Source organism: Schistocerca cancellata, chromosome 5, assembly GCF_023864275.1.
Source record: "Schistocerca cancellata isolate TAMUIC-IGC-003103 chromosome 5, iqSchCanc2.1, whole genome shotgun sequence".
In the NCBI taxonomy this organism is placed as follows: domain Eukaryota; kingdom Metazoa; phylum Arthropoda; class Insecta; order Orthoptera; family Acrididae; genus Schistocerca; species Schistocerca cancellata.
Genome location: NC_064630.1, coordinates 840,116,284 through 840,143,920, shown reverse-complemented (window position 1 = coordinate 840,143,920; position 27,637 = coordinate 840,116,284).

Here is a 27,637-nt window from a genome sequence, read left to right as displayed (position 1 = left end):
CACTATTCCTTCTTTATTGCAACCGTCGATCCCTCACAATGACGAATTAACACAGAAATTGCGTCGCTATGAAATACTATACGTTCTATGACTACCCTTTCTAAATCGAGGAGCGTTTCTATGGCAACGACAGGATCTCCTATTGGGAGGCGACTATCTCATGTCGGGTGCACTATTCCTTGTTTATTGCATTCGTCGGTCCCACACAATGACGAATTGACACAGAAATTGCGTCGCTATGCATTACTATAGGTTCTATGACTTAGCTTTTGCGATATTATTGGATTTCAGACATTTTGCATATGAGGAAAGGACAGCCATCGAGCTGTAGTTTGTAATGATACTAAGCATGACTGCGCGAGAGTAAATAAACTAAATCTGTTTATGACGTGCGCCTATACCAAGACGCGCGGCCAGCGTTTAAAAGGTACTTTTAAACACTATGACTCGCTGGGCGCAGATATTTAAAATCATTGGCGCAGCGCTTGATAGCAAGAAGCTGCGAAACAGAAGAAAGAACAATTTATCATTTGTTAGGAAAATTCTAGAGTCTTTATAGTTAGTTGTACTTCTGGTCGCCGATATGTTAACATGTACTTCATTACCTTTGATGTTTGGTTGCCGACTTGTTAAGACGTGTTGTGTAGCACCGCTACAAGTTATATTTCTTTTGGTGTGAAAAACCACGTTATCACCAAGAAAACAAAAACGCTTTTGGAAACTTTGTGACGATAAAAAATACTTACGCGCACGCCAGGACATTTAATTTTTACAAAATATCACACATACAGAAGCAGCGATTGTTGGACTGCTCCATGTATGAGAAAAACATAAAAATGTAAGTTTTGTATACATTGTAAATTTGTTAATGTTTATAGTTTAACGCCTTTGTTCTTTACGAATATATTGATGCTTCACTATACAGAAAATCTATGCTTATTCTTTTCTTTAAATCAACCACAAATAATGTTTATGTTTAAATGAACTTTGTTACAGGTTCGCTCTTTATCGCGGTGTCTCAATTGTATTTAGGAGACCATTAATGTGTTCAGTTTCCGATCTGACAACTTTTTTTACAAAATTTTACTGTTTTGCATTTTTTTTTTTTATTATTCAAATAGGTCCCTTAGGTAATTTCATTGAAGAGTCTGATTGCGTGAAAGCAATCCGGGTTAAGATGTCATTTGAGAAACTATTTTCACGCAATCAATCCGTACGTCTCCTAAACACAATCGAGAACCGACGCATCGTCGATCATTCATTAAATTTTCTCTCTTTCCAAGTCGTACCAAAAAACGGCCAAGGAGAACTGCCGTGAGTACGCAATCTAGTGTTAAAAGGTTGCATTATTTATCTTGTCGGCAAGCATTGCCATGAATTATCATCATCAATGTTACATTTGGTTAAACAAGAAAAGCCAACAAACAAAAAACCTTTTAACGCTAGATGTGGCGCCCGAACAGGGACTTGACTAAAAAACTAATTTGTTCTTTTTATTTTCATGCTACCATCTGGAGAAAATTGGAAGCCAAAACCAGTGATAAAAAAAGGACGCATGTGCAGAAAATCGCAGCAAGAATCCACAACAGCAATAAATAGCAGCGCGCAAGACAACTAATGTGAGTACGATTTTTCATTACGTTTGAAGCTTTGCGTACCGAGCATTCAGTCGGCTCGTGACATTCACTCTCTACGTTTTTTTTTTACTCAAGCAATTTAATTTTCAAATTTCCGTTTCCTTTTGCTATTAGATCCGCCTCTATTTCATCATTTCGCTTACAATAGTTAGAAATAGTTAGCAAGAATTCCATTGTTGTGCATTTTAGTAAATCACAATGACCGCCAGTTTCAGTGCTCTATAAGTGTTTTTCATTTATTTTATCTCTCTCGTTGCCATATTGGCATTTTCGTGTGTCAGAGTTTCAATTGTTTATAACGCGCAAGCAATATCTGAGAAATCAGGACGCGAAATCCTTGGCGCACCTGACAAGTGAAAATCATAATTAAAAACAAAAAAATTATCTTTTCTAGTTCGTGCAGTGTAACTACTTTAAATTTACGATGGCTGATGAGCAACCAAGGCAACTTAGACCGCGCGCGGGTGTAAACAAACCTGAATCTCGTAGTGAGGGAACAACAGACGACGAAGCGACACGTGAGCTGTCGGCGCCACAGACCGCGTCGCAGTCACATGAATGCTCGCTGTCAGATATACTAAAATTGTTTGCTGATATGAAAACCAGTTTTGAAGCAAACATGGCACAGTTAACAAACCAAAGTGACAATATTGAAACGCAAATCAGTCAGTTAACAAACCAAAGTGACAATATTGAAACGCAAATCAGTCAGTTAACAAACCAAAGTGACAATCTTGGAACGCAAATCAGTCAGTTAGCAAATCAAAGTGACAGCAGGTTCAGCAGTTTAGAATCAAGGATAGAGGACATCCAAGCACAAATCAAAAATTCGAATGACACCATGGAGGAAAAAATTAAAGCCATTACCACTGCTTACGCAAGCGAGCTAAACGCAAGCGTACACGCAAAAATTGATAGTGTTCTTTCGATGGTGGAATCCGCCGAGACCAATATCGGTAGCAAGTTCATAGATATGCAGGCCCAAATAGATGTGTGTAAATCAACTGCGAGTGACTCTTTGAAACATTACAGTGATGTTTCAAAGAGAGTAAGCCAATTGACAGAAAGTGTCAACCACGTTGGCGAGCGAGTCGAAGACCTTGCTCAGCAAATATCCGATGTCAATATTGACAAAAAGATCGCAGATGTCAACACCGGTATAAGCAATACACTTAATAGGGAATTTGAAGAGTGGATGCAATCCAAAGAACAGTACATTGTCAGCAAGGTACACGCTGAACTAAAGGGTACGGTTAAATCTGCTACAGCAGAAATCTTAACCGCTCCCGGTACTTCTGGTGACACTTTAACCAGTGAATTAGGTGAAATCAGACGAGCATTTAGCCACGATCTTCCGGAATGGAAACGTCAGCTAAGCAATGATATAGATCAACTAAAACGACAAGTTACGGAATTGCAAGGTGACAATCAAAGTGAGTATTCGCTACCGCCAGAACACGATAATCGTCAATATCCCGAGTGTCAGGTCCAATTCTCACCAACAGTAAATAATACGCGTTGCGAAACTTCTACGTCACGTAGTCATGCCGATCAACTAACACTCGTTGAACTAATGCGAGACGAGAGTGTGCTAAAACACAGAGTTTTTCAGCCTTTTATACCTGAAAAACGAAATATACATCCCATGGTATTTCTAAAATCATTCACAGGCGCTTTTCCGGAATCATGGAACGACAGGCAGCGGATACAGTTCATCTTAGGCTATGTACACGGTGAAGGATCAATTTGGGGTACAGAAATAATAGACAAATGTCACACCTATGCAGATTTTGAAAAGCATTTTTTGAATAAATTCTGGAGTTCAGGTATACAACAAAGACTCCGAAAAGAGGTTTACAACGCCGAACCTTTCAACACCAAAGGAGGAGGTTTGAGACGTTATTTTGAAAAATATCTACGTAAAATTCAGTATTGCGACACGCCCATTTCAACCAAAGATGTAATCATGATCTTAAAGTCAAAACTTCCTGTGTCAATAAGAGAAAAACTAGTTAATGTGAGTGAAGAAGACCTAGAAGCCTTTCTTTCTGTTCTTGACAATTTGATTATGATCTATGAGGATGTGCGTGCGAGCGCGCGGAATAATTATAATAATGGACCGCCCGCTCCGCAGCAGCAGCACAAATTGCGTCAATGGAATGTCGTACCAACATAACACGGGACAACCAAACGCTCAGCCTTACGGCAATCATAACAGTTTCAACCGCCGTAATGGAAAACAATATAACAAACATCCACACCACAATAGGTACAATCCGATTTATCAAAACACACAGCAACAATACGGTAATTCACCGATAAATCATAACGGTAATTACCAGTACCAGAACAACAAGACGAATAATGGAAATCGTCACAAGGGAAGGAAATGGAACAATTATAACAGACCACAACAGTACAGTCAGCCGAGTCACTTCACTCCCTCTCAGCAAATAAATTTTTCACAGCCGAAAAATGCGACATTTTCTCACCAACCCAACCAACAGTTCAGGAACAATAGTCAGGACAATTCCTCGCATGCTTTTCCTGACACCACCGGTCGTAATAGCCAAGGAAATCCGACCGTGTTCTACACACAGGCGAACCAAGCACCAAACGCGATGTCAAATAACACGCAATCAAGAGATGCACAAGTCGTATGGGATACGAACGCAAATTTTCGACCTGGTATGTCGCAAAATACTAGTCAAGTAAAAATAACTGACATTTCAGCTCCATCCCAGTCGGAAAACCATTAGTAGCTTCTTAATGCCTCCACGGGGAAGCTGCGGAACCAATAAGCTCTCATATCTTTAACAACTCATGCCAACCTAAGAAAAAAGGCGCATGACAAATACATTAGCAAAGTCTTATCGTATCGTATAAATGAACGAGTGCTATTAAAGACCCACTTCAAACCATCTTTGATTCATCATAAGAATCGCAAGTGGCAGCACTTGTATGAAGGACCATATATTATCTTAAGAAAGCCGCACATTGGTTGCTATCTATTAGCTGACCCTGTATCTGGACGAATAAAAGGATTGTTTCATCACGCAGACTTGAAGAAATACAGAGTCAACCACTGAAAATATCTGTTAAGTTAAGCTGCTAAAATAAAATATACACACACTAGAAGTTGTTATACTATGTGTGAAGTACCAACGTATGTAAGAGTAATGCACAGGACTAACACCCTGTCGACCTGCCACAACAAGATAAGTAATTTATATGAGCACCTTAAGTAAAACACATTTATTGTAGGAGAGCAAGATTTGCCTTAGGTGTAAGTTAGTTTTAAGTTAATTGAGCCATGAACGGCCACAGCCGAAAGAGCTGACAAATAAATATTATAGTAGGGACGTGCTAAGTGCCACCTGCTATCACTAGTTTTAAGTATAGCAAAGCTCTCTCCTCTTGAATGAAATAAATTAAAATGATCATTCAGACCAGAATGATTGCTCGTAGGTTAAAAAAAAATATTAATGTCGCTTACTCTAACGAGGTAAATGTTATGTTATGCATAAGGAGTGCGTGACAACAAATTTTATGAGACCACCTATGAAACGCAGCAGGCAAAAGGCAGCAGCTTAGCATATAAGAATCAAGTAAGTCAATAACGATCCAGGTAGCAGGAAAGAAGTGCGCAACTCAATCATTTTATTATAATACGGAAAAAACCGTATACGCTCATAACAATTTTACGGCACAGTGCAGCTGAAATACAAAGATCATTTATAAATAAATTAGTTTAGTACTAGAAATATCTATTTCAGGTCCTCGAGATACGACGATGTTTTTAGAAAACAATTTTACGATACATGGAACAGAAGATAGTTAACAGACACAGTTCACTGCTAATGCATGGTTTAAGTAATTTTAGATATGCATAGAAAATTGTTTAGAGAGCTGGATCAGACGACACTGAAACTACTGTATCGATTTAATTATACTGTTTGTCATGAAAAACTAAGGTGATAATAATTTATGTTAAGCTCATCATATCATACGTCATTAACACTGTGTCTTCAAATTTCTTCACTCCATAAAAGTCTTTTGTGTTTTCCTCTAACCAGTATCCTTACCATCCTACCTTATCCAGTACAGAAGTGAATTTTACGGGCTGGTTGCATGATTGATACATACAGGCTATACGAATGGATAGTCGTGACACATTGGTTGTCGACGGGCTATGCTTATTCTTCGCAAATTGCGAGTTCAATTAAGATTTGTTATGTGCAATTGCACGACAGGGAACACCAAGCTTCCCAATTTCCCAATGGTAGTTTGAACACGAACTGTTCATCATGTAAACGAAGCCACATTGACTATGTCTTCAAACTAACGACGTAATAGAGAGAAAATAAAAGAGCTGAACTTGCGAAAAGAGTAACTATTGTAAAAAGAAAAGAATAACAAGATTTCGAACAAAGTGTAAACCTAAAGTGCCTTGGAAGCACAAACTACGAACAAGAGACACGCTTTTCGTCAGGCCTTGTAGTCACACAGACTAAATCTTTCTTTGTAAATAATTTTTAGACATGATATGTATACTAAATGTTAACTGTACTTTGTAGTAATAATGCAGTCAGTAATAAATGGACACGTATGTGCTGCTGCGTGTGAACCGACTATAGACAAGTAATTAATGGACACGTATAGAAGTGGTGCGTGTGAACCTTAACATGACGACCAAATAAATGTGAACACGAATTAATAATAAAGTGTGAACTGAAAAGGTGATAACTCCAAGGACACGTGTGAAATACCGCGTGTGAAGTAATGTTATAAGTACTTGTACCACGAAACCACGATGTAGAAAGCCGAAGAGTGAAAGTGAATAAGTGTTGTACTTACCACAAACGGTACTGTACGCCTTTCCACGGACACATTCTTCGAAACAGCTGCGGGAGTCGCCGCATCTGGCTGCTTCCGTAATCCAGAGTCGATGATAAACTGTGTAAAAACTCACACCACGGCTAGTAGACACCTAACGCTCTGCTTCTCGCAGAATACTGCTGCTAGCGTTGTGGAACTGTCAAGTTATTATCACGTGATTGTGACCAACGGACGTAACACTGTGTACGCTGAGCGCTCAACAATCAATTTCTCTTTGCACAACGAGCGCGGATGCCAAATGTGTTTGAAATGCATTCAAAATAAAATATGATAAAGCAATGAATTAAGCACTCATGTACCTTGTGAAATTATAAGGACACTAATCAGAAGAGTCTTAAGCTCGATTTTCACAATTGCTACCGAATTCACTGACCAGGCCGAGTAATGACGAAAACGTGTCGAACCAAGTAAAACCAGAAAAATAGATAAATATGAGAACTAAGCATTCCTAAGAGAATGAGACCTTATGTACATAAACAATTGTTATCCTTACCTTAACCCAATTTTCTTTTAGACTAAGTTATTAGTAAGTAAGCACATTCTAATACAGATTTTTTTTCTGTATTTTTCATGTACGAAAACATAAATGGAAGCACGGACAAGTGTCAAGTGAAATAGAGACCGCCACCATACGGCTCAACATGTTGCAGAAGCAGTCTTCCAGTTCCTGACACACGACGTATTTCCAACGCAACATCACACCCCGACAACTAGTCCAACTTCCACAGTGAAAGAGATGCCCTACTTTTCCTCCACTGTGAAAGTGTAATCAATTTCCCCACTCAAGTGCAGTGCTATCATTTATACCCGAAGTTCTACCACTCCCAGTGCAACTCATACCTACCCAAGTGTAGTGAAACATTTTTTTTTTTTGCAGGTCATAAAAGCCACAAATAAGTAAAGTGCTACGTATTTACTGCAAGAAATCTTCGACGAAACAACGACAAAAATATTCCTGTAGTATGTCACTGTAAAACAAGAATGTCAATTTTTTGTAACATATTTTTTCCACGAGTGCACACAGCACCCAGACTTCCTGCGAAGTCAAGTAATTTATTTCTTTGTTTTTTTTTTATATTTATTATGCCATGTATAATGTATCTATGTATGTGTATCTTTGTCCTAATTTCATTATCTTTTACCGGGAAATGTACATTTGTTATCCTTGTACAATACATTAGAAAGAGCACAGTTCAATTGTCATGCAGTTACCCTATGGACAAATTACTATCAATTTCAGTCGTACGAATATACTTACCTGATACTCTGTATGTTAACCACTTTGCCTGATGTAGTGTGTAAAATCTATTGTAAAGAATTTTTGCAAGTAATACTAACTTGTTTCACGAAAGCAATAATATCACGACTACGCGTGAGTCGCGATGATCCTGACGGAGTCATCGCTCCTCACGCGGGAAGCAATGTGATATTATTGGATTTCAGACATTTTGCATATGAGGAAAGGACAGCCATCGAGCTGTAGTTTGTAATGATACTAAGCATGACTGCGCGAGAGTAAATAAACTAAATCTGTTTATGACGTGCGCCTATACCAAGACGCGCGGCCAGCGTTTAAAAGGTACTTTTAAACACTATGACTCGCTGGGCGCAGATATTTAAAATCATTGGCGCAGCGCTTGATAGCAAGAAGCTGCGAAACAGAAGAAAGAACAATTTATCATTTGTTAGGAAAATTCTAGAGTCTTTATAGTTAGTTGTACTTCTGGTCGCCGATATGTTAACATGTACTTCATTACCTTTGATGTTTGGTTGCCGACCTGTTAAGACGTGTTGTGTAGCACCGCTACAAGTTATATTTCTTTTGGTGTGAAAAACCACGTTATCACCAAGAAAACAAAAACGCTTTTGGAAACTTTGTGACGATAAAAAATACTTACGCGCACGCCAGGACATTTAATTTTTACAAAATACCACACATACAGAAGCAGCGATTGTTGGACTGCTCCATGTATGAGAAAAACATAAAAATGTAAGTTTTGTATACATTGTAAATTTGTTAATGTTTATAGTTTAACGCCTTTGTTCTTTACGAATATATTGATGCTTCACTATACAGAAAATCTATGCTTATTCTTTTCTTTAAATCAACCACAAATAATGTTTATGTTTAAATGAACTTTGTTACAGGTTCGCTCTTTATCGCGGTGTCTCAATTGTATTTAGGAGACCATTAATGTGTTCAGTTTCCGATCTGACAACTTTTTTTACAAAATTTTACTGTTTTGCATTTTTTTATTATTCAAATAGGTCCCTTAGGTAATTTCATTGAAGAGTCTGATTGCGTGAAAGCAATCCGGGTTAAGATGTCATTTGAGAAACTATTTTCACGCAATCAATCCGTACGTCTCCTAAACACAATCGAGAACCGACGCATCGTCGATCATTCATTAAATTTTCTCTCTTTCCAAGTCGTACCAAAAAACGGCCAAGGAGAACTGCCGTGAGTACGCAATCTAGTGTTAAAAGGTTGCATTCTTTATCTTGTCGGCAAGCATTGCCATGAATTATCATCATCAATGTTACATTTGGTTAAATAAGAAAAGCCAACAAACAAAAAACCTTTTAACGCTAGACTTTCTAAATCGAGCAACGATCGTATGGCAACGACAGGATCTCCAATTGGGAGGCGAGTATCTCATGTCGGATGCACTATTCATTCTTTATTGCATCCGTCGATCCCTCACAATGACGAATTAACACAGAAATTGCGTCGCTATGAAATACTATAGGTTCTATGACTTCTCTTTCTAAATCGAGGAGCGTTTCCATGGCAACGACAGGATCTCTTATTGGGAGGCGAGTATCTCATGTCGGATGCACTATTCCTTCTATATTGCATCCGTCGATCACTCACAAAGACAAATTAACACAGAAATTGCGTCGCTATGAAATACTATAGGTTGTATGACGTCTCTTTCTAAAACGAGGAGCGTTTCTATGGCAACGAGTGGATCTCCTATTAGGAGGCGAGTATCTCATGTCGGATGCACTATTCCTTCTTTATTGCATCCGTCGATCATTCCCAATGACGAATTAACACAGAAATTGCTTCGCTATGAAATACTATAGGTCCTATGACTTCTCTTTCTAAATCGAGGAGCGTTTCTATGGCAACGAGTGGATCTCCTATTGGGAGGCGAGTATCTCATGTCGGATGCACTATTCCTTCTTTATTGCATCCGTCGATCCCTCACAATGACGAATTAACACAGAAATTGCGGCGCTATGAAATACTATACGTTCTATGACTTCCCTTTCTAAATCGAGTAGAGTTTCTATGGCAACGACAGGATCTCCGATTGGGAGGCGAGTATCTCATGTCGGATGCACTATTCCTTCTTTATTGCATCCGTCGATCCCTCACCATGGCAAATTAACACAGATATTGCGTCGCTATGAAATACTATAGGTTCTATGACTTCTCTTTCTAAATCGAGGAGCGTTTCTATGGCAACGACAGGATCTCCTATTGGGAGGCGAGTATCTCATGTCGGATGCACTGTTCCATCTTTATTGCATCCGTCGATCCCTCACAATGACGAATTAACTCAGAAATTGCGTCGCTATGAAATACTATAGGTTCTATGACTTCTCTTTCTAAATCGAGGAGCGTTTCTGAGGCAACGACAGGATCTCCTATTGGGAGGCGAGTATCTCATGTCGGATGCACTATTACTTCTTTATTGCATCCGTCGATCACTCGCAATGACGAATTAACACAGAAATTGCGTCGCTATGAAATACTATAGGTTCTGTGACTTCACTTTCTAAATCGAGGAGCGTTTCTATGGCAACGACAGGATCTTCTATTGGGAGGCGAGTATCTCATGTCGGATGCACTATTCCTTCTTTATCGCATCCGTCGATCCCTCACAATGAGGAATTAACACAGAAATTGCGTAACTATGAAATACTATAGGTTCTATGACTTCTCTTTCTAAATCGAGGAGCGTTTCTATGGCAACGACAGGATCTCCTATTGGGAGGCGAGTATCTCATGTCCGATGCACTATTCCTTCTTTATTGCATCCGTCGGTCCCACACAATGACGAATTAACACAGAAATTGCATCGCTATGAAGTACTATGGGTTCTATGCCTTCTCTTTCTAAATCGAGGAACGATCCTATGGTAACGACAGGATCTCCTATTGGAAGGCGAGTATCTCATGTCGGATGCACTATTCCTTCTATATTGCATCTGTGGATCACTCACAAAGAAGAATTAACACAGAAATTGCATCGCTATGAAATACTATAGGTTCTATGACGTCTCTTTCTAAATCGAGGAGCGTTTCTATGGCAGCGACAGGATCTCCTATTAGGAGGCGAGTATCTCATGTCGGATGCACTATTTCTTCTTTATTACATCCGTCGATCCCTCATAATGACGAATTCACACAGAAATTGCGTCGCAATGAAATACTATAGGTCCTATGACTTCTCTTTCTAAATCGAGGAGCGTTTCTATGGCAATGAGTGGATCTCCTATTGGGAGGCGAGTATCTCATGTCGGATGCACTATTCCTTCTTTATTGCATCCGTCGGTACCACACAATGACGAATTAACACAGAAATTGCATCGCTATGAAGTACTATAGGTTCTATGCCTTTTCTTTCTAAATCGAGGAACGATCCTATGGCAACGACAGGATCTCGTATTGGGAGGCGAGTATCTCATGTCGGATGCACTGTTCCTTCTTTATTGCATCCGCCGATCCCTCACAATGACGATTTAACACAGAAATTGCGTCACCATGAAATACTATGGGTTCTATGCCGTCTCTTTCTAAATCGAGGAACGTTTCTATGGCAACAACATTATCTTCTATTGGGAGGCGAGTATCTCTTGTCTGATGCACTATTCCATTTTTATTGCATCCGTCGATTTCTCACAATGTCGAATTAACACAGATTTTGCGTCGCTATGAAATTCTATAGGTTCTATGCCTTCTCTTTCTAAATCGAGGAACGTTTCTATGGCAACAACCGGATCTTCTATAGGGAGGCGAGTATCTCTTTTCGGATGCACTATTCCTTCCTTATTGCATCCGTCGATTTCTCACAATGACGAATAAACACAGAAACTGCGTCACTATGAAATACTATAGGTTCTATGCCTTCTCTTTCTAAATCGAGAAACGTTTCTATGGCAACGACAGGTTCTTCTATTGCGAGGCTAGTATCTCTTTTCGGATGCACTATTCCTTGTTTATTGCATCCATCGATCCCTCACAATGACGAATTAACACAGAAATTGCGTCGCTATTAAATACTATAGGTTCTTTGCCTTCTCTTTCTAAATCGAGGAACGTTTCTATGGCAACGACAGGATCTTCTATTAGGAGGCGAGGATCTCTTTTCGGATGCACTATTCCTGCTTTATTGCATCCGTTGATCCCTCACAATGGCGAATTAACCCTAAAATTTTGTCGCTATGAAGTACTATATGTCCTATGCCTTTTCTTTCTAAATCGAGGAGCGTTTCTATGGCAACTACAGGATCTCCTATTGGGAGGTGAGTATCTCTTTTCGGATGCACTATTCCTTCATTATTGCATCCGTCGATCCTTCACAATGACGAATTAACACAGAAATTGCGTCGCTATGAAATACTATAGGTTCTATGACTTCTCTTTCTAATTCGAGTAGCGTTTTTATGGCAACGACAGGATCTCCTATTGGGAGGCGAGTATCTCATGTCGGATGCACTATTCCTTCTTTATTGCATCCGTCGATCCCTCACAATGACGAATTAACACAGAAATAGCGTCGCTATGAAATACTATAGGTTCTATGCTTTCTCTTTCTAAATCGAGGAACGATCCTATGGCAACGACAGGATCTCCTATTGGGAGGCGAGTATCTCATGTCGGATGCACTATTTATTCTTTATTGCATCCGTCGATCTCTCAAAATGACGAATTAACACAGAAATTGCGTCGTTATGAGGTACTATATGTCCTATGCCTTCCCTTTCTAAATCGAGGAATGATCCTATGGCAACGACAGGATCTCCCATTGGGAGGCGAGTATCTCATGTCGGATGCACTATTCCTTCTTTATTGCATCCGTCGATCCCTCACAATGTCGAATTAACACACAAATTGCGCCGCTATGAAATAGTATAGGTTCTATGACTTCTCTTTCTAAGTCGAGGTGCGTTTTTATGGCAACGACAGGATCTCCTATTGGGAGGCGAGTATCTCATGTCGGATGCTCTATTCCTCCTTTATTGTATCCGTCGATCCCTCACAATGACGAATTAACACAGAAATTGCGTCGCTATGAAATCCTGTAGGTCCAATGCATTCTCTTTCTAAATCGAGCTGTGTTTCTATGGCAACGACAGGATCTCCTATTAGGAGGCGAGTATCTCATGTCACATGCACTATTCCTTCTTTATTGCATCCGTCGGTCCCTCACAATGACGAATTGACACAGAAATTGCGTCGCTATGAAATACTATAGGTTCTATGACTTCTCATTCTAAATCGAGGAGCGTTTCTATGACAATGACAGGATCTCCTACTGGAAGGCGAGTATCTCATGTCGGATGCCCTATTCCTTCTTTATTGCATCCGTCGATCCCTCACAATGACTAATTAAAACAGAAATTGCGTCGCTATGAAATACTATAGGTTCTATGACTTCTCTTTCTAAGTCGAGGTGCGTTTTTATGGCAACGACAGGATCTCCTATTGGGAGGCGAGTATCTCATGTCGGATGCTCTATTCCTTCTTTATTGCATCCGTCGATCCCTTACAATGTCGAATTAACACAGAAATTGAGTCGCTATGAATTACTATAGGTTCTATGACTTATCTTTCTAAATCGAGCAACGATCGTATGGCAACGACAGAATCTCCTATTGGGAGGCGAGTATCTCATGTCGGATGCACTATTCATTCTTTATTGCATCCGTCGATCCCTCACAATGACTAATTAAAACAGAAATTGCGTCGCTATGAAATACTATAGGTTCTATGACTTCCCTTTGTAAATCGAGGAGCGTTTCTATGGCAACGACAGGATCTCCTATTGGGAGGCGAGTATCTCATGTCGGATGCACTATTCCTTCTTTATTGCATCCGTCGATCCCTCACCATGGCGAATTACACAGATATTGCGTCGCCATGAAATACTATAGGTTCTATGACTTCTCTTTCTAAATCGAGGAGCGTTTCTATGGCAACGACAGGATCTCCTATTCGGAGGCGAGTATCTCATGTCGGATGCACTGTTCCATCTTTATTGCATCCTTCGATCCCTCACAATGACGAATTAACTCAGAAATTGCGTCGCTATGAAATACTATAGGTTCTATGACTTCTCTTTCTAAATCGAGGAGCGTTTCTATGGCAACGACAGGATCTCCTATTGGGAGGCGAGTATCTCATGTCGGATGCACTATTCCTTCTTTATTGCATCCGTCGATCCCTCACCATGGCGAATTACACAGATATTGCGTCGCCATGAAATACTATAGGTTCTATGACTTCTCTTTCTAAATCGAGGAGCGTTTCTATGGCAACGACAGGATCTCCTATTGGGAGGCGAGTATCTCATGTCGGATGCACTATTCCTTCTTTATCGCATCCGTCGATCCCTCACAATGAGGAATTAACACAGAAATTGCGTAAGTATGAAATACTATAGGTTCTATGACTTCTCTTTCCAAATCGAGGAGCGTTTCTAAGGCAACGACAGGATCTCCTATTGGGAGGCGAGTATCTCATGTCGGATGCACTATTCCTTCTTTATTGCATCCGTGGATTCCTCACAATGGCGAATTAACACAGAAATTGCGTCGCGATGAAATACTATAGGTTCTATGACTTCTCTTTCTAAATCGAGGGGCGTTTCTATGGCAACGACAGGATCTCCTATTGGGAGGCGAGTATCTCATGTCGGATGCACTGTTCCATCTTTATTGCATCCGTCGATCACTCACAATGACGAATTAACACAGAAATTGCTTCGCTATGAGATACTATAGGTTCTATGACTTCTCTTTCTAAATCGAGGAGCGTTTCTATGGCAACGACAGGATCTCCTATTGGGAGGCGAGTGTCTCATGTCGGATGCACTATTCCTTCTGTATTGCATCCGTCGGTCCCTCACAATGACGAATTAACACAGAAATTTCGTCGCTATGAAATACAATAGGTTTCATGACTTCTCTCTCTAAATCGAGGAGCGTTTCTATGGCAACGACAGGATCTCCTATTGGGAGGCGAGTATCTCATGTCGGATGCACTATTCCTTCTTTATTGCATCCGTCGATCCCTCACTATGACGAACTAACACAGAAATTGAGTCGCTATGAAATACTATAGGTTCTATGACTTCTCTTTCTAAATCGAGGAGCGTTTGTATGGCAACGAGAGGATCTCCTATTGGGAGTCGACTATCTCATGTCGGATGCACCATTCCTTCTTTATTGCATCCGTCGGTCCCACACAATGACGAATTAACACAGAAATTGCGTCGCTATGAATTACTATAGGTTCTATGCCTTCTCTTTCTAAATCGAGGAACGATGCTATGGCATAGACAGGATCTCCTATTGGAAGGCGAGTATCTCATGTCGGATGCACTATTCCTTTATTATTGCATCCGTCGATCCCTCACAATGACGAATTAACACAGAAATTGCGTCGCTATGAAATACTATAGGTTCTATGCCTTCTCTTTCTAAATCGAGGAGCGTTTCTATGGCAACGACAGGATCTCCTATTGGGAGGCGAGTATCTCATGTCGGATGCACTATTCCTTCTATATTGCATCCGTCGATCACTCACAATGACGAATTAACACAGAATTCGCGTCGCAATGAAATACTATAGGTTCTATGAATTCTCTTTCAAAATCGAGGAGCGTTTCTATGGCAACGACAGGATCTCCTATTAGGAGGCGAGTATCTCATGTCGGATGCACTATTCCTTCATTATTGCATCCGTCGAACCCTCACAATGGCGAATTAATACAGAAATTGCGTCGCTATGAAATACAATAGGTATAATGACTTCTCTCTCTAAATCGAGGAGCGTTTCTATGGCAACGACAGGATCTCCTATTGGGAGGCGAGTATCTCATGTCCGATGCACTATTCCTTCTTTATTGCATCCGTCGGTCCCACACAATGACGAATTAACACAGAAATTGCATCGCTATGAAGTACTATGGGTTCTATGCCTTCTCTTTCTAAATCGAGGAACGATCCTATGGTAACGACAGGATCTCCTATTGGAAGGCGAGTATCTCATGTCGGATGCACTATTCCTTCTATATTGCATCTGTGGATCACTCACAAAGAAGAATTAACACAGAAATTGCATCGCTATGAAATACTATAGGTTCTATGACGTCTCTTTCTAAATCGAGGAGCGTTTCTATGGCAGCGACAGGATCTCCTATTAGGAGGCGAGTATCTCATGTCGGATGCACTATTTCTTCTTTATTACATCCGTCGATCCCTCATAATGACGAATTCACACAGAAATTGCGTCGCAATGAAATACTATAGGTCCTATGACTTCTCTTTCTAAATCGAGGAGCGTTTCTATGGCAATGAGTGGATCTCCTATTGGGAGGCGAGTATCTCATGTCGGATGCACTATTCCTTCTTTATTGCATCCGTCGGTACCACACAATGACGAATTAACACAGAAATTGCATCGCTATGAAGTACTATAGGTTCTATGCCTTTTCTTTCTAAATCGAGGAACGATCCTATGGCAACGACAGGATCTCGTATTGGGAGGCGAGTATCTCATGTCGGATGCACTATTCCTTCTTTATTGCATCCGCCGATCCCTCACAATGACGATTTAACACAGAAATTGCGTCACAGTGAAATACCTTGGGTTCTATGCCGTCTCTTTCTAAATCGAGGAACGTTTCTATGGCAACAACATTATCTTCTATTGGGAGGCGAGTATCTCTTGTCTGATGCACTATTCCATTTTTATTGCATCCGTCGATTTCTCACAATGTCGAATTAACACAGATTTTGCGTCGCTATGAAATTCTATAGGTTCTATGCCTTCTCTTTCTAAATCGAGGAACGTTTCTATGGCAACAACCGGATCTTCTATAGGGAGACGAGTATCTCTTTTCGGATGCACTATTCCTTCCTTATTGCATCCGTCGATTTCTCACAATGACGAATAAACACAGAAACTGCGTCACTATGAAATACTATAGGTTCTATGCCTTCTCTTTCTAAATCGAGAAACGTTTCTATGGCAACGACAGGTTCTTCTATTGCGAGGCTAGTATCTCTTTTCGGATGCACTATTCCTTGTTTATTGCATCCATCGATCCCTCACAATGACGAATTAACACAGAAATTGCGTCGCTATTAAATACTATAGGTTCTTTGCCTTCTCTTTCTAAATCGAGGAACGTTTCTATGGCAACGACAGGATCTTCTATTAGGAGGCGAGGATCTCTTTTCGGATGCACTATTCCTGCTTTATTGCATCCGTTGATCCCTCACAATGGCGAATTAACCCTAAAATTTTGTCGCTATGAAGTACTATATGTCCTATGCCTTTTCTTTCTAAATCGAGGAGCGTTTCTATGGCAACTACAGGATCTCCTATTGGGAGGTGAGTATCTCTTTTCGGATGCACTATTCCTTCATTATTGCATCCGTCGATCCTTCACAATGACGAATTAACACAGAAATTGCGTCGCTATGAAATACTATAGGTTCTATGACTTCTCTTTCTAATTCGAGTAGCGTTTTTATGGCAACGACAGGATCTCCTATTGGGAGGCGAGTATCTCATGTCGGATGCACTATTCCTTCTTTATTGCATCCGTCGATCCCTCACAATGACGAATTAACACAGAAATAGCGTCGCTATGAAATACTATAGGTTCTATGCTTTCTCTTTCTAAATCGAGGAACGATCCTATGGCAACGACAGGATCTCCTATTGGGAGGCGAGTATCTCATGTCGGATGCACTATTTATTCTTTATTGCATCCGTCGATCTCTCAAAATGACGAATTAACACAGAAATTGCGTCGTTATGAGGTACTATATGTCCTATGCCTTCCCTTACTAAATCGAGGAATGATCCTATGGCAACGACAGGATCTCCCATTGGGAGGCGAGTATCTCATGTCGGATGCACTATTCCTTCTTTATTGCATCCGTCGATCCCTCACAATGTCGAATTAACACACAAATTGCGCCGCTATGAAATAGTATAGGTTCTATGACTTCTCTTCCTAAGTCGAGGTGCGTTTTTATGGCAACGACAGGATCTCCTATTGGGAGGCGAGTATCTCATATCGGATGCTCTATTCCTCCTTTATTGTATCCGTCGATCCCTCACAATGACGAATTAACACAGAAATTGCGTCGCTATGAAATCCTGTAGATCCAATGCATTCTCTTTCTAAATCGAGCTGTGTTTCTATGGCAACGACAGGATCTCCTATTAGGAGGCGAGTATCTCATGTCACATGCACTATTCCTTCTTTATTGCATCCGTCGGTCCCTCACAATGACGAATTGACACAGAAATTGCGTCGCTATGAAATACTATAGGTTCTATGACTTCTCATTCTAAATCGAAGAGCGTTTCTATGACAATGACAGGATCTCCTACTGGAAGGCGAGTATCTCATGTCGGATGCCCTATTCCTTCTTTATTGCATCCGTCGATCCCTCACAATGACTAATTAAAACAGAAATTGCGTCGCTATGAAATACTATAGGTTCTATGACTTCTCTTTCTAAGTCGAGGTGCGTTTTTATGGCAACGACAGGATCTCCAATTGGGAGGCGAGTATCTCATGTCGGATGCTCTATTCCTTCTTTATTGCATCCGTCGATCCCTTACAATGTCGAATTAACACAGAAATTGAGTCGCTATGAATTACTATAGGTTCTATGACTTATCTTTCTAAATCGAGCAACGATCGTATGGCAACGACAGAATCTCCTATTGGGAGGCGAGTATCTCATGTCGGATGCACTATTCATTCTTTATTGCATCCGTCGATCCCTCACAATGACTAATTAAAACAGAAATTGCGTCGCTATGAAATACTATAGGTTCTATGACTTCTCATTCTAAATCGAGGGGCGTTTCTATGGCAACGACAGGATCTCCTATTAGGAGGCTAATATCTCATGCCAGATGCACTATCCCTTCTATATTGCATCTGTCGATCACTCACAAAGACGAATTAACACAGAAATTGCGTCGCTATGAAATACTATTGGTTCTATGACTACTCCTTCTAAATCGAGGAGCGTTTCTATGGCAACGAGTGGATCTCCTATTAGGAGGCGAGTATTTAATGTCGGATGCACTATTCCTTCTTTATGGCATCCGTCGATCATTCACAATGACGAATTAACACAGAAATTGCGTCGCAATGAAATACTATAGGTCCTATGACTTCTCTTTCTAAATCGAGGAGCGTTTCTATGGCAACGAGTGGATCTCCTATTGGGAGGCGAGTATCTCATGTCGGATGCACTATTCCTTCTTTATTGCATCCGTCGATCCCTCACAATGACGAATTAACACAGAAATTGCGTCGCTATGAAATACTATAGGTTCTATGACTTCCCTTTGTAAATCGAGGAGCGTTTCTATGGCAACGACAGGATCTCCTATTGGGAGGCGAGTATCTCATGTCGGATGCACTATTCCTTCTTTATTGCATCCGTCGATCCCTCACCATGGCGAATTACACAGATATTGCGTCGCCATGAAATACTATAGGTTCTATGACTTCTCTTTCTAAATCGAGGAGCGTTTCTATGGCAACGACAGGATCTCCTATTCGGAGGCGAGTATCTCATGTCGGATGCACTGTTCCATCTTTATTGCATCCTTCGATCCCTCACAATGACGAATTAACTCAGAAATTGCGTCGCTATGAAATACTATAGGTTCTATGACTTCTCTTTCTAAATCGAGGAGCGTTTCTATGGCAACGACAGGATCTCCTATTGGGAGGCGAGTATCTCATGTCGGATGCACTATTACTTCTTTATTGCATCCGTCGATCCCTCACCATGGCGAATTACACAGATATTGCGTCGCCATGAAATACAATAGGTTCTATGACTTCTCTTTCTAAATCGAGGAGCGTTTCTATGGCAACGACAGGATCTCCTATTGGGAGGCGAGTATCTCATGTCGGATGCACTATTCCTTCTTTATCGCATCCGTCGATCCCTCACAAAGAGGAATTAACACAGAAATTGCGTAAGTATGAAATACTATAGGTTCTATGACTTCTCTTTCCAAATCGAGGAGCGTTTCTAAGGCAACGACAGGATCTCCTATTGGGAGGCGAGTATCTCATGTCGGATGCACTATTCCTTCTTTATTGCATCCGTGGATTCCTCACAATGGCGAATTAACACAGAAATTGCGTCGCGATGAAATACTATAGGTTCTATGACTTCTCTTTCTAAATCGAGGGGCGTTTCTATGGCAACGACAGGATCTCCTATTGGGAGGCGAGTATCTCATGTCGGATGCACTGTTCCATCTTTATTGCATCCGTCGATCACTCACAATGACGAATTAACACAGAAATTGCGTCGCTATGAGATACTATAGGTTCTATGACTTCTCTTTCTAAATCGAGAAGCGTTTCTATGGCAACGATAGGATCTCCTATTGGGAGGCGAGTGTCTCATGTCGGATGCACTATTCCTTCTGTATTGCATCCGTCGGTCCTTCACAATGACGAATTAACACAGAAATTTCGTCGCTATGAAATACAATAGGTTTTATGACTTCTCTCTCTAAATCGAGGAGCGTTTCTATGGCAACGACAGGATCTCCTATTGGGAGGCGAGTATCTCATGTCGGATGCACTATTCCTTCTTTATTGCATCCGTCGATCCCTCACTATGACGAACTAACACAGAAATTGAGTCGCTATGAAATACTATAGGTTCTATGACTTCTCTTTCTAAATCGAGGAGCGTTTGTATGGCAACGAGAGGATCTCCTATTGGGAGTCGACTATCTCATGTCGGATGCACCATTCCTTCTTTATTGCATCCGTCGGTCCCACACAATGACGAATTAACACAGAAATTGCGTCGCTATGAATTACTATAGGTTCTATGCCTTCTCTTTCTAAATCGAAGAACGATGCTATGGCATAGACAGGATCTCCTATTGGAAGGCGAGTATCTCATGTCGGATGCACTATTCCTTTATTATTGCATCCGTCGATCCCTCACAATGACGAATTAACACAGAAATTGCGTCGCTATGAAATACTATAGGTTCTATGCCTTCTCTTTCTAAATCGAGGAGCGTTTCTATGGCAACGACAGGATCTCCTATTGGGAGGCGAGTATCTCATGTCGGATGCACTATTCCTTCTATATTGCATCCGTCGAACACTCACAATGACGAATTAACACAGAATTCGCGTCGCAATGAAATACTATAGGTTCTATGAATTCTCTTTCAAAATCGAGGAGCGTTTCTATGGCAACGACAGGATCTCCTATTAGGAGGCGAGTATCTCATGTCGGATGCACTATTCCTTCATTATTGCATCCGTCGAACCCTCACAATGGCGAATTAATACAGAAATTGCGTCGCTATGAAATACAATAGGTATTATGACTTCTCTCTCTAAATCGAGGAGCGTTTCTATGGCAACGACAGGATCTCCTATTGGGAGGCAAGTATCTCATGTCGGATGCACTATTCCTTCTTTATTGCATCCGTCGACCCCTCACAATGACGAATTAACACAGAAATTGCGTCGCTATGAAATGCTATAGGTTCTATGATTTCTCTTTCTAAATCGAGGAGCGTTTCTATGGCAACGACAGGATCTCCTATTGGGAGGCGAGTATCTCATGTCCGATGCACTATTCATAATTTATTGCATCCGTCGATCCCTCACAATGACGAATTAACACAGAAATTGCGTCGCTATGAATTACTATAGGTTCTATGACTACTCTTTCTAAATCGAGGAGCGTTTCTATGGCAACGACAGGATCTCCTATTGGGAGGCGAGTATCTCATGTCGGATGCACTATTCCTTCTTTATTGCATCCGTCGGTCCCACACAATGACGAATTAACACAGAAATTGCGTCGCTATGAAGTACTATAGGTTCTATGCCTTCTCTTTCTAAATCGAGGAACGATCCTATGGCAACGACAGGATCTCCTATTGGGAGGCGAGTATCTCATGTCGGATGCACTATTCCTTCATTATTGCATCCGTCGATCCCTCACAATGACGAATTAGCACAGAAATTGCGTCGGTATGAAATACTATAGGTTTTATGACTTCTCTCTCTAAATCGAGGAGCGTTTCTATAGCAACGACAGGATCTCCTATTGGGAGGCGAGTATCTCATGTCGGATGCACTATTCCTTCTATATTGCATCCGTCGATCACTCACAAAGACGAATTAACACAGATATTGCGTCGCTATGAAATACTATAGGTTCTATGCCTACTCTTTCTAAAGGGAGGAGCGTTTCTATGGCAACGACAGGATCTCCTATTGGGAGGCGAGTATGTCATGTCGGATGCACTATTCCTTCTTTATTGCATCCGTCGATCCCTCACAATGACGAATTAACACAGAAATTGCGTCGCTATGAGATACAATAGGTTCTATGACTTATCTTTCTAAATCGAGGAGCGTTTCTATGGCAACGTTAGGATCTCCTATTGGGAGGCGAGTATCACATGTCCGATGCACTATTCCTTATTTATTGCATCCGTCGATCCCTCACAATGACTAATTAACACAGAAATTGCGTCGCTATGAAATACTATATGTTCTAAGACTACTCTTTCTAAATTGAGGAGCGTTTCTATGGCAACGAACGGATTTCCTAGTGTGAGGCGACTATCTCATGTCGGATGCACTATTCCTTCTTTATTGCATCCGTCGATCCCACACAATGACGAATTAACACAGAAATTGCGTCGCTATGAAGTACTATAGGTTCTATGACTTCTCTTTCTAAATCGAGGAACGATCCTATTGCTACGACAGGATCTCCTATTGGGAGGCGAGTATCTCATGTCGGATGCACTATTCCTAAATTATTGCATCCGTCGATCCCTCACAATGACGAATTAACACAGAAATTGCGTCGCTATGAAACACTATAGTTTCTATGCCTTCTCTTTCTAAATCGAGGAGCGTTTCTATGGCAACGACATGATCTCCTATTGGGAGGCGAGTATCTCATGTCGGATGCACTATTCCTTCTATATTGCATCCGTCGATCACTCACAAAGACGAATTAACACAGAAATTGCGTCGCTATGAAATACTATAGGTTCTATGACTTCTCTTTCTAAATCGAGGACCGTTTCAATGGCAACGACAGGATCTCCTATTGGGAGGCGAGTATGTCACGTCGGATGCACTATTCCTTCTTTATTGCATCCGTCGATCCCTCACAATGACGAATTAACAAAGAAATTGCGTCGCTAAGAAATGCAATTGGTATTATGACTTCTCTCTCGAATTCAAGGAGCGTTTCTATGGCAACGACAGGATCTCCTATTGGGAGGCGAGTATCTCATGTCGGATGCACTATTCCTTCTGTATTGCATCCGTCGATCACTCACAAAGGCGAATTAACACAGAAATTGCGTCGCTATGAAATACTATAGGTTCTATGATTTCTCTTTCTAAATCGAGGAACGATCCTATGGCAACGACAGGATCTCCTATTGGGAGGCGAGTATCTCATGTCGGATGCACTATTCCTTCTTTATTGCATCCGTCGATCCCTCACAATGACGAATTAACACAGAAATTGCGTCGCTATGAAATACTATAGTTTCTATGCCTTCTCTTTCTAAATCGAGGAGCGTTTTAATGGCAACGACATGATCTCCTATTGGGAGGCGAGTATCTCATGTCGGATGCACTATTCCTTCTATATTGCATCCGTCGATCACTCACAAAGACGAATTAACACAGAAATTGCGTCGCTATGAAATACTATAGGTTCTATGACTTCTCTTTCTAAATCGAGGACCGTTTCTATGGCAACGACAGGATCTCCTATTGGGAGGCGAGTATGTCATGTCGGATGCACTATTCCTTCTTTATTGCATCCGTCGATCCCTCACAATGACGAATTAACACAGAAATTGCGTCGCTAAGAAATGCAATTGGTATTATGACTTCTCTCTCGAATTCAAGGAGCGTTTCTATGGCAACGACAGGATCTCCTATTGGGAGGCGAGTATCTCATGTCGGATGCACTATTCCTTCTTTATTGCATCCGTGGATCCCTCACAATGACGAATTAACACAGATATTGCGTCGCTATGAAATACTATAGGTTCTATGACTTCTCTTTCTAAATCGAGGAGCGTTACTATGGCAACGACAGGATCTCCTGTTGGGAGGTGAGTATCTCATGTCGGATGCGCTATTCCTTCTATATTGCATCCGTCGATCCTTCACAATGACGAATTAACACAGAAATTGCGTCGCTATGAAATACTATAGGTACTATGACTTCTCTTTCTAAATCGAGGAGCGTTTCTATTGCAACGACAGGATCTGTTATTGGGAGGCGAGTATCTCATGTCGGATGCACTATTCCTTCTTTATTGCATCCGTCGATCTCTCACAATGACGAATTAACAAAGAAATTGCGTCGCTATTAAATACTATAGGTTCTATGACTACTCTTTTTTAATCGAGGAGCGTTTCTATGGCAACGACAGGATCTCGTATTATGAGTCGACTATCTCATGTCGGATGCACTATTCCTTCTTTATTACATCCGTCGATCCCACACAATGACGAATTAACACAGAAATTGCGTCGCTATGAAATACTATAGGCTCTATGACTTCTCTTTCTAAATCGAGGAAAGATCCAATGGCAACGACAGGATATCCTATTGGGAGGCGAGTATCTCATGTCGGATGCACTATTCCTTCTTTGTTGCATCCGTCGATCCCTCACAATGACGAATTAACACAGAAATTGCGTCGCTATGAAATACTATAGGTTCTATGACTTCTCTTTCTAAATCGAGGAGCGTTTCTATGGCAACGACAGGATCTCCTATTGGGAGGCGAGTATCTCATGTCCGATGCACTATTCCTCCTTTATTGCATCCGTCGATCCCTCCCAATGACGAATTAACACAGAAATTGCGTCGCTATGAAATACTATAGGCTCTATAACTTCTCTTTCTAAATCGAGGAGCGTTTCTATGGCAACGACAGGATCTCCTATTGGGAGGCGAGTATCTCATGTCGGATGCACTATTCCTTATTTATTGCATCCGTCGATCCCACACAATGACGAATTAACACAGAAATAGAGTCGCTATGAAATACTATAGGTTCTATGATTTCTCTTTCTAAATCGAGGAGCGTTTCTATGGCAACATAAGGATCTCCTATTGGGAGGCGAGTATCTCATGTCGGATGCACTATTCCTTCTTTATTGCATCCGTCGATCCCACACAATGACGAATTAACACAGAAATTGCGTCGCTATAAATTACTATAGCTTCTATGCCTTCTCTTTCTGAATCGAGGAACGATCCTATGGCAACGACAGGATCTCCTATTGGGAGGCGAGTATCTCATGTCGGATGCACTATTCCTTCTATATTGCATCCGTCGATCACTCACAAAGACGAATTAACACAGATATTGCGTCGCTATGAAATACTATAGGTTCTATGCCTTCTCTTTCTAAAGGGAGGAGCGTTTCTATGGCAACGACAGGATCTCCTATTGGGAGGCGAGTATGTCATGTCGGATGCACTATTCCTTCTTTATTGCATCCGTCGATCCCTCACAATGACGAATTAACACAGAAATTGCGTCGCTATGAGATACAATAGGTTCTATGACTTCTCTTTCTAAATCGAGGAGCGTTTCTATGGCAACGTTAGGATCTCCTATTCGGAGGCGAGTATCACATGTCCGATGCACTATTCCTTATTTATTGCATCCGTCGATCCCTCACAATGACTAATTAACACAGAAATTGCGTCGCTATGAAATACTATAGGTTCTAAGACTACTCTTTCTAAATCGAGGAGCGTTTCTATGGCAACGACAGGATTTCCTAGTGTGAGGCGACTATCTCATATCGGATGCACTATTCCTTCTTTATTGCATCCGTCGATCCCGCACAATGACGAATTAACACAGAAATTGCGTCGCTATGAAGTACTATAGGTTCTATGACTTCTCTTTCTAAATCGAGGAACGATCCTATGGCAACGACAGGATCTCCTATTGGGAGGCGAGTATCTCATGTCGGATGCACTATTCCTTCTTTATTGCATCCGTCGATCCCTCACAATGACGAATTAACACAGAAATTGTGTCGCTATGAAATACTATAGTTTCTATGCCTTCTCTTTCTAAATCGAGGAGCGTTTCTATGGCAACGACATGATCTCCTATTGGGAGGCGAGTATCTCATGTCGGATGCACTATTCCTTCTATATTGCATCCGTCGATCACTCACAAAGACGAATTAACACAGAAATTGCGTCGCTATGAAATACTATAGGTTCTATGACTTCTCTTTCTAAATCGAGGACCGTTTCTATGGCAACGACAGGATCTCCTATTGGGAGGCGAGTATGTCATGTCGGATGCACTATTCCTTCTTTATTGCATCCGTCGATCCCTCACAATGACGAATTAACACAGAAATTGCGTCGCTAAGAAATGCAATTGGTATTATGACTTCTCTCTCGAATTCAAGGAGCGTTTCTATGGCAACGACAGGATCTCCTATTGGGAGGCGAGTATCTCATGTCGGATGCACTATTTCTTCTATATTGCATCCGTCGATCACTCACAAAGGCGAATTAACACAGAAATTGCGTCGCTATGAAATACTATAGGTTCTATGATTTCTCTTTCTAAATCGAGGAACGATCCTATGGCAACGACAGGATCTCCTATTGGGAGGCGAGTATCTCATGTCGGATGCACTATTCCTTCTTAATTGCATCCGTCGATCCCTCACAATGACGAATTAACACAGAAATTGCGTCGCTATGAAATACTATAGTTTCTATGCCTTCTCTTTCTAAATCGAGGAGCGTTTCTATGGCAACGACATGATCTCCTATTGGGAGGCGAGTATCTCATGTCGGATGCACTATTCCTTCTATATTGCATCCGTCGATCACTCACAAAGACGAATTAACACAGATATTGCGTCGCTATGAAATACTATAGGTTCTATGCCTTCTCTTTCTAAAGGGAGGAGCGTTTCTATGGCAACGACAGGATCTCCTATTGGGAGGCGAGTATGTCATGTCGGATGCACTATTCCTTCTTTATTGCACCCGTCGATCCCTCACAATGGCGAATTATCACAGAAATTGCGTCGCTATGAGATACAATAGGTTCTATGACTTCTCTTTCTAAATCGAGGAGCGTTTCTATGGCAACGTTAGGATCTCCTATTGGGAGGCGAGTATCACATGTCCGATGCACTATTCCTTATTTATTGCATCCGTCGATCCCTCACAATGACTAATTAACACAGAAATTGCGTCGCTATGAAATACTATAGGTTCTAAGACTACTCTTTCTAAATCGAGGAGCGTTTCTATGGCAACGACAGGATTTCCTAGTGTGAGGCGACTATCTCATGTCGGATGCACTATTCCTTCTTTATTGCATCCGTCGATCCCACACAATGACGAATTAACACAGAAATTGCGTCGCTATGAAGTACTATAGGTTCTATGACTTCTCTTTCTAAATCGAGGAACGATCCTATGGCAACGACAGGATCTCCTATTGGGAGGCGAGTATCTCATGTCGGATGCACTATTCCTTCTTTATTGCATCCGTCGATCCCTCACAATGACGAATTAACACAGAAATTGCGTCGCTATGAAATACTATAGTTTCTATGCCTTCTCTTTCTAAATCGAGGAGCGTTTCTATGGCAACGACATGATCTCCTATTGGGAGGCGAGTATGTCATGTCGGATGCACTATTCCTACTATATTGCATCCGTCGATCACTCACAAAGACGAATTAACACAGAAATTGCGTCGCTATGAAATAC